The following is a 10,200-nucleotide window of genomic DNA, read 5'->3' as shown; positions in this document are numbered from 1 at the left end:
CCTCAGGACCCGATAGTCCGGAGTGTATCCGGATACCCGCTCAGTTATATAAGAACCGGGTTATGCCTGTAGACCAGTCGTAGGGGTCATTAGTGCTTGAACAGACAAGTGTCCAACTAGTTATGTTATATGACATGGGTAGTAAGAAACATCTTCCAGGGAGAATAGTTCCGTTAAGGGTTCCTTTCCCTGGGTACACATGCCCTAAAGTGCATGTCCAGACTACGATAGGAAACGCAAGAAAAAACATCTGGGGGAACATATGGAAAATAAATAAAAATCATCTTTTGTTCCCCGACCGAATATTCCCTTAAGAACGCTAGCTTTCGGCTTCACCCAGTCTGAGGTACACATCCGGCTGACCCGGAAGTAACAATCGCAGAGGTGCTCCCCTTATGCCCTAGCCGAATTAACGGGAACGTTGGGCATAAATACAAGAGCCAGGCAACCCAGCTTGGCCAAAACTTAAGTCATATCGATGCATATAATGGCAAAAAAAGGTACATGCGGAAGTATAACACATGTGCGGGGCATGAGACCCACATAAATAATTAAGCTTTTGTGAAAGAAGCCCCCAGGTATGATGAGCGCGGCTTGCGCATCTATAATGTGCAAGCAAGGCACAAGTTGGCCCTTGAAGGCCTAGAGAAAGAATAAAAGAAAGAAAGAAAGAAAAATAATACATATAATGTATATGCAAAAAATGGACAGAGGAAGGGGACGAACATAGAGTCTGGCACTAGGCGTAGAATCTTCGGAGCCTGGCCGCGTTCCATGGGTTCGGCTCAAGTCGATTAGTCGATGCATCCCGCAGTCGGTACGCTCCTCCGATCAGAACTTGGTCAATAATGAAAGGACCTTCCCATTTGGGCTCGAGCTTGTTCTTTTTCTTATCCGGCAGGCGTAGAACTAGTTCGCCAACGTTATAAGTTTTGGCCCGTACTTCTCTGCTTTGGTATATGCGAGCCTGTTGTTGATAAAATGCGGAACGGGCTTTTGCTACGTCGCGTTCCTCCTCCAGGGTGTCCAGACTGTCCTGCCGATCGAGCTCGGCTTCTCTTTCTTCGTACATGCGCACTCAAGGTGAGTCATGAATTATGTCACAGGGCAAGACTGCCTCTGCGCCATACACCATAAATAAGGGTGTATATCTGGTACTACGATTCGGCGTGGTCCGCAGCTCCCAGAGTACGGAGTCGAGCTCCTCTACCCAGTGCATGTTAGACTCCATTAAGGAACGCACTAATCTGGGTTTAATGCCACTCATTCTAAGACCGTTTGCTCGCTCAACTTGGCCGTTGATTTGTGGGTGATAGACTGAAGCATAATCAAGCTTGATGCCCATTTTGCTGCACTAGAGTTTTACCCCATCGGCCGTGAAGTTCGTGCCGTTATCAGTGATGATGCTCTGGGGGACGCCATAATGCTGTACGACCCCGGATATGAAGTCTATCACCGGTCCGGATTCGGCTGTTTTAACAGGTTTGGCCTCTATCCATTTGGTGAATTTATCCACCATGACCAGTAAGTATTTTTTCTTATGGGTTTCCCCTTTAAGGGGTCCAACCATGTCAAGCCCCCAGTCCGCGGAGGGCCACGTAATGGGGATTGTTTGGAGGGCGGTGGGTGGCATGTGGCTTTGATTTGCAAAGAGCTGGCAACCAGCGCAATGTTGGACCATGTCTTGTGCATCTGCCCGAGCCGTTGGCCAATAGAATCATGTACGGAAGGCCTTGCTTACAAGAGCCCAGGATGCAGCGTGGTGACCGCCGAGTCCGGCGTGAATTTCTGCCAAAAGATTCCTCCCTTCCACTTCGGAGATGCACCTTTGAAGGACTCCGGTAGTGCTTTTTTTGTACAATTCTCTCTCATGGACCTTGTAGGCCTTGGATCGCCGCACTATGCAGCTTGGTCCTCCAGAAGTTCCTGTCTAGTTAGGCAGGCCAGGAATGGTTCTGTCCATGGGGCAATGATGGCCATTATTACGTGGGCTGAAGGTGTTATTTCGGTGGCGGAGCCTCCGATTATGTCAGAGTGTTCGGTATCTGGTATTTTGGCCGGGTCTGAACTATTGTTACCAGTGTCCCCTTCCCATACTACGGATGGCTTGAACAGCCTCTCCGAAAATATGTTGGGGGGACCGCATCGCGTTTTGCGCCGATGCGGGCGAGGATATCCGCCGCCTGATTGTTTTCCCGAGCCACATGGTGAAATTCGAGCCCCTCAAACTGAGCTGACATTTTTAGGACAGCGTTTCGATAGGCCGCCATTTTCGGATCCTTGGCGTCAAAGTCTCCATTTATTTGGGATATTGCGAGGTTTGAATCCCCACGCACCTCCAGGCGTTGAATGCCCATGGAGACTGCCATCCGAAGACCATGCAACAGAGCTTCGTATTCGGCTGCGTTGTTGGAGTCTGTATACAATATTTGCAGTACGCACTGAATGGTATCTCTGGTTGGGGACGTCAGGATGACGCCAGCCCCTAGACCAGCCAGCATTTTAGAACCGTCGAAGTGCATGATCCAATTGGAGTATGCGCCGTACTCTTTAGGGAGTTCGGCCTCCGTCCATTCGGCGACAAAGTCGGCTAATACTTGCGACTTAATGGCTCGCCGAGGTTTGTATGTTATGTCGAACGGGAGGAGCTCAATGTCCCATTTGGCAATACGGCCCGTAGCGTCGCGGTTGTTTATAATATCATTAAGTGGCACTTCCGAGGCTACTATAATAGAACACTCTTGAAAGTAGTGTCGTAGCTTCCGGGATGCCATGAATACCGCATATGCTATCTTTTGATAATGTGGGTACCGTGGTTTGCATGGAGTGAGGACAGTGGATACATAGTATACCGGCTTTTGAAGAGGGAATTTATGTCCGTCAGCTTCTCGTTCGACGACGAGCACTGCGCTTACAACTTGATGAGTTGCCGCAATGTACAACAACATTGGTTCGCCGATGTTTGGCGCGGCCAGGATTGGGTTGGTTGCCAAAATGGCTTCTATTTCTTCCAATCCGGCTGTGGCAGCGTCTGTCCACTCGAAGTGTTCGATGCGCCGAAGGAGGCGATAAAAGGGTAAAGCCTTTTCTCCTAAGTGAGAGATAAAGCGGCTGAGAGCCGCCACACATCCAGTCAGTTTGTGGATTTGTTTGAGGTCCGTTGGGATAGCCAACTGTGACAGAGCTCAGATTTTGGCCGGATTAGCTTCAATCCCTCTATTGGAGACAATGAAGCCCAGGAGCTTTCCTGCTGTTACGCTGAAAACACATTTTTCCGGATTGTGCTTCATGTCGTATGTTCGGAGGTTGTCGAATGTGAGCCTCAAGTCGTCTATTAGAGAGTCGACATGTTTGGTTTTAACGACCACATCATCTACGTATGCCTCTACTGTTTTGCCGATCTGTTTCTACAGACAAGTCTGGATCATGAGCTGATATGTTGCGCCGGCGTTTTTGAGCCCGAAAGGCATTGTGTTGAAACAGAAGGGGCCATATGGTGTTATAAATGCCGTTGCAGCTTGGTCGGACACCGCCATCTTGATTTGGTTATAGCCGGAGTATGCATCGAGGAAACACAATGACTCGTGTCCTGCGGTAGCGTCAATAATTTGATCAATGCGGGGGAGGGGGAAGGGATCCTTTGGGCAAGCCTTGTTGAGTTCCTTGAAATCGACACATAGGCGCCAAGATTTGTCCTTCTTTGGTACCATCACCAGGTTTGCTAGCCAGTCCGGGTGTTTTATCTCTCTGATGAATCGGGCCTCCTATAACTTGGCTAGTTCCTCTCCCATGGTCTGTCTCTTAGGTTCAGAGAAACACCAAAGAGCCTGCCTGACTGGCTTGAATCCCTTTAGGATATTGAGACTATGCTCGGCCACGCTACGTGATTCCTGGCATGTCTGAGGGGTGCCAAGCGAATATGTCCCAATTCTCGCGCAGGAAATCTCGTAGTGCGGCGTCGACGACGGGGTTTAACTGTGCCCCGATGGAGGCTGTTTTTGTAGGGTCCGTTGGGTGGACTTGGAATTTGACTATTTCATCCGCTGGTTTGAAAGAGGTGGACTTGGATCTCTTGTCGAGTATTACATCATCCCTGTCCACTGTGGAGCGTCGCGCCATTAATTCCTCGGCCGAAAGGGCCTTGGATAATGCCTCGAGGGCCAATGCGGCTGTTTTGTTTTCAGCGCGGAGTGCTGTGTCCAGATCACTAGCAAGGGTGATGATTCCATTGGGCCCGGGCATTTTGAGCTTCATGTACCCATAATGGGGTATGGCTTGGAAGATCGTGAATGCCTCCTGCCCTAAAAGGGTGTGATATCCATTACTGAACGGGTCCACTTGGAATGTAATTTCTTCGGACCTATAGTTCTCCGGCGTGCCGAATACCACATCTAGTGTGATTTTCCCAGTACAGTGTGCTTCCCGACTGGGGATGATTCCTCTGAAGGTTGTGCTTCTTTTCTCAACGCGGTTCCAGTCTATTTCCATTTTTTGTAGAGTTTCCTCATAGATGAGGTTTAATCCACCGCCGCCGTCCATGAGTACTTTGGTGAGTCAAAAGCCGTCCACAATTGGACTAAGGACCACTGCAGCTGGTGCTCGGGTAGTTTAGAATTTAGGTTCATCACCGGCATTGAAGGTAATAGCCGTGTCAGTCCATGGATTCATTGCTGCCACGTGGCAGATTTCGGCGAGGCTGCGGAGTGTTCGCTTGCGCCTATTGTTAGATGCAAAGGTTTTGAAAGACTGTTAATAACGTATTGTTATCTACGGGATGGTGCTCTGTGGTATTTGGGATAAGAAGATCCTCACCACTTTTGGCCACCTGCCGGAGTATCCAACATGCTCTAAGGCTATGTGTTGGTATGGTATCCGCTGTACTATGAATTTTGCAGGGTCCGTAATACATCCCTCCAGTACGGTTCCATGCCCTGTAGAGGGTTTTTGTTTCTTTGCAACTAGCTCGGGTGTCTTATGATAGTGCACCCTTTTACTCCGACTGGGTGTATTATTCGGAGCCGGATTATCCCAAAATTTCGTTTCGGATTTCCAGGCGCTTTCCATCGCACAGTACTTTCGTACTATGGACGCCAAGTCAGCGAAGCGTGATATGTCACGGCGACTTAAGGCGTTAAGGATTCCCTTGTCTATGCAATTATTGCAGAAAAGTGAGATTGCATCTTCCTCGTGACAGTAATTAACCTTGTTCATCACAAGGAGGAATCTGGCCCAATAATGATGTACTGTTTCATGCGCTCTTGCCTGATGTGGGAAGGATCGTTTATGTCTGGGTGGGTGGTTGGATTTGAGTCCGAACCCCTACCCGATCTGAGACCCAGGGGTCGAGGAGTTTCCAATCTTGGAAGTTCGGGTTCCGAAGTGCTGCCCGATAAGTCTGGCCCGCTGCCTGATTCTAGGTTCAGGGCTTGGGTGATGTCCTCCCGTAAGCGGGTATCCGTCTCGGAGAGCTCAGGAATCCGGACATAATTTTTCCTCAAAATAGAGGAAGAATTGCCGCATTATTCCTCCACCACCGCAACATGATGGGTGACCGATGGAGAGTTAATCTCCCTTTGATCGGGTTTAAGCCCAATCCGATCATAGTCCGTAGCGACTCCCAAGGCGGTGATGCGATCCAAGAGTTCGTTTAGGGAAGAGAGCTCCATTGGATCCATCTGCTTGGCAAATTCCGAGCCGACATGGAGGCTATTTTTGATGACTCGAGAAGTCATCGTCGGTGCAGCGGCCGAACAAGCGGCCATGACGAAACTGCCTAGCCGGAGAGTTTGGCCGACAGCCAGAGGTCCCTCGGCGGTAATGTTGTTTTTAACAACGAGATGAGGCATCCTTCCTTACGGCGACGTCACAGAGGAACTCTCAATGAAAGCACCAATGTCGGTGTCAAAACCGGTGGATCTCGGGTAGGGGGTCCCGAACTGTGTGTCTAAGGAGGTTGGTAACAGGAGGCATGGGACACGATGTTTTACCTAGGTTCGGGCCCTCTTGATGGAGGTAAAACCCTACATCCTGCTTGATTTATTCTTGATGATATGAGTATTACAAGAGTTGATCTACCACGAGATCGGAGAGGCTAAACCCTAGAAGCTAGCCTATGGTATGATTGTATGTTGTCCTATGGACTAAAACCCTTCGGTTTATATAGACACCGGAGGGGGCTAGGATTACACAAGGTCGGTTACAAAGGAAGAGATATACACATCTATATTGCCTAGCTTGCCTTCCACGCCAAGTAGAGTCCCATCCGGACACGGGACGAAGTCTTCAATCTTGTATCTTCATAGTCCAACAGTCCGGCCAAAGGATATAGTCTGGCTGTCTGGAGACCCCCTAATCCAGGACTCCCTCATGATGTATCTAAATTATGGCATGCCAACCCATTTTCTAAGACATAATATAGTTATATCATCTCATCCTTTTCACATAGTCATCATATTTTGAATTATGTCATTCTATCCGTGAATTATATCATGCCATCATGTTTCCATTGACAGCATGTTTGTGATTTATGGCATGCCAACCACTTTAATAGACACATTGTATAGTTATATCATGTCATCCTGTTTACATATTCATCATATTTCGGAGTATGTCATTCTATCCTGTTTAGTTAGCCATCATACATGTGAAATTGTGTCATGCTATCCTATTTAATTAGCCATCATATATGTGAAATTATGTCCTGCTATTCTGTTTGATTAGACAACATAAATGTGAATTATTTCATGCCATGTTTTCTTCTCTACTATCCATTGCACCTGTCTATCTTACAATGTCTGTACATCAATTACTTTTCATGTTTATCAGCCATTTCAATTGGAGGGGGTGATGGCAGTATCTGTGGGAGTAAAAACACGGTCTTTAGAAAAATCATGCTACCTGTCGATGGATATAGAACCACGGTTGTACTTGCCCAAGAACCAGCCACACCACACATAACCCAGACTCACGCAGATTCTACCCCTACCCAGTTGGACAGAGAACCAGCTACACCCCTTCTAACCCCAACCCCAACAGATAGTAACCTAGTTCTCGTTGACACAGCACCGTCTCCACCACAGAGCACCCAAACACGAGCAGTTAGTAAGGCAACTGTAGTGCCCAAAGCACGAGGACCACCACTCCGAACCCCAAGTCAACGCTTGAAGCAGAAGAAGAATTGTTCTCAGGTCAGTTTCTGTAGCTATGGTTCATACTACTTTGCTCTTGCATCATTGTATTTACTCATACCAACTAATTTAAAATTTGAAGGATGCAATTGAAACTCCAATGGCGCAACAGGTATGTTTTAAACCTGTTTCTTTAACGTGTTTGCTATTGTAACTTGCTCTATGTTGATTTCAGTTTCAATTGAATAAACAGTTATATTATCATGCCATGCACCTTACAAATGTTGTTATTGTTGTGTAGTTTCCCACACCTATATTATGTCTAAGCTGCTTTGTCTTAAATAGATATGATTCGAACTGTATCTATCTTGATTTGGCAACATAAACTAGAATGATATAGACCATACAGTGACCATACTACATAGATATATGTTTGTTTCATGCTGTTATCCTGTCCACCTTACCACTGAACTGGTTTACCAAAATGAGTTTCATATACTACATTGTAAACCTGTGATGTGTTTGTTTGTTTCTCTTTTAGAATGCGGATAAAATATTGGAGAAGAGTAGCCCGTTATGCAATGGTACAGGAAGTAATGGAGATAAGGTTCAAGATAGTGAGACATCCCTATTGGTCTCCAAGAAAGCTGATAAAAACTATATTGAAGACACTGAGACGACCCCAAAGTCCTGTCCTAATGTAGTGTTCGAGTTACTGGCTACTACTTCTGGCACCAGCTCTTCGAACTCACTGCCTGAATCAGTTCGGCTACTTGAGTCTCAACTTCAAGTTGAAATACATCGATCAGATGTTATGCGACAGGAAGTCGAAGGACTGAGGAAGTCCATGCAGTATTCAGATGCATACTTTCTGGTGCAACAGCAAGTGCTGGAGGATTTAAGCGCCAAACAAGAGAAAGTTAATAAGCTTGCTAAGCATCTTGCCAGCATTATGGGTACCCAGGATATTGTTTCTTGAGGTCTTCTGAAGTGGTTTCAGTGCTGGACTTGTTTCGCTACGGCGTTTATATGCTGCTTTGTCCCCTATATTTGCACTGGTGGCGAACTTTGATGCCCAGTGGATGTAATATGTGTAATAGCCGTGATAGCCTAGCGTAAGTTGCTTGCCTATTTATTTCCTTATTGTCTTGTTTATTTGTTTTCTTGTAGTCAGTGCAGTTCTTTTTCCGTGGTTTGCAAGTGGCCGCAATAGCCTATTTTTTAAAACTAGGCCACATTAACCATGGGCTACATATTTACTTTAGTTAACATGGGCCTCCTACGGGCCGTAGAAAAAATGGGCCTTCTAAGGGCCGTAGAAACAACGAGCCTTCTACGGGGTGTAGAAACAATGGGCCTTATATGGACCATAGACACAATGGGCCTTCTACGGGCCGTATCATCAATGGGCCTTCTACGGGTCGTATGATCGGTTGGCCAAACATGGGCCAATAACAGACCACATTATGGCCGTAAATGGGATAGTGTTGAAATCGTTCGTTGATGGGCTGACCATAACGGGCCGTCATTAATCGGCCGTATTTGATGACACTATGAAAACGGCCCAACGTATTAACGGGCCACAAACGGGCTGACTGTAACCACGGGCTGAATTTGGCCCACAAGCAGAAAATGACAGTAACGGTCCGAAAGTAAACGAATGCTAGAAATGAGCCCAAGAATAAATGGGCCCTGAGAAGGCCGAAAGATAACATGGGCTGGAAACGGCCCAATGGAATAATGGGCCATTAATGGGTATAAAGTGATACACTGTTCATTATGGGCCAGTTTTACCATGAGCCGTTAATGGGCCGAGGGTTACTAAGGGCCTCATATGGGCCGAAAGATGTCATGGGCCATACATGGGCCAGAAGTTAAAACGGGCTGGAATTATATTAGACGGCCCAGATGACGCTACTGGGCCTAATTCGGATAGGCCATAAATGGGCCCTGGGTTAGCCGGCTATAAATGGGCTATATGTGAACATGCCATTAACAGGCTTACCATGGGCCGGCCCGCCATCTTGTGACCAAGTCAAACAGGTCGGCCTTTTTCACAGGAATGGGCCTCTGTTGGGCCGTGCCATGTGCTGACGTATCATAGGTGCTTTGGGTCCAATGAGTGGATGATATCTGTCCCAACGGCGAGCCGACACGTGTTCCCTCCAGCCAATGATGATTTTACACGTGGAAATCCCCATTGGTCGGGGCTGTTAACGGGGTATCGGATCCAAAACCGGACCTGATAGCTTAACGGCGTTCCGTTACGGTGGATGCCACGTGTCGGTCGCCCTTGACGAAAGCACTTCTGTGACGCGTGATTTATCGTCATGGAAGTGGACACTTCCGTGATGATAATTTTGGTAATGTCATGGAACACTTCTACGACAGCACAGGTATGACTATCTTGATTCTATCATAAATTTGTCATGGATGTACATGCATGACAGAAAACGTGACCTACTGTGACAAACACGTATCATCATGGAAGTGTATTTTTTGTAGTGATTATTATACTCCTTATACTCTAGAATGGTCTGAATCTCTCTATTTAATATACCCATAAAACATGCAAGCATAGCTTCATTCTCCTCAACAATACCACGTCTAATCATGCCAGTTTGTAATTCCTGCTAATATTCTTCTATAGAATTTTTTCTTATCTTAAGCGCTATAAATTTTGAAGTAATTCACGTTGATAATAAGGTCGAACCCAACGAGTACGCATAGCAGCTTTCAAAGCAGCACAAGTAGCTAGAATGGGATATAATCTACAATGTTCAGACCACCAAACACATGCAAAACTAGTGAAAGCACAAACAGTAGCAGGAACACGTCTCTCCTCAGGATATTGTAAACATGTAAAACGTTGTTCAGTTTCTAACTCCCAAGTAAGATATACATCAGTAACATATCTACCCTCAAATGGTGGAATATTCTATTTCAGTTTAGGAAGGTGGTCATGATCTCGTACCTCAGGTGGTGGTGCAGCCCTACCGTTGCGATGATATGCATGAGGATGACCTGGTGGTGGTGGTGCTAGTGGTTGCACGTAATTCTGATTGTGATCAAC

The sequence above is a fragment of the Triticum urartu genome, chromosome 5, assembly GCF_003073215.2.
Source record: "Triticum urartu cultivar G1812 chromosome 5, Tu2.1, whole genome shotgun sequence".
NCBI classification, from domain to species: domain Eukaryota; kingdom Viridiplantae; phylum Streptophyta; class Magnoliopsida; order Poales; family Poaceae; genus Triticum; species Triticum urartu.
Note: the sequence above shows the minus strand (reverse complement) of the source record.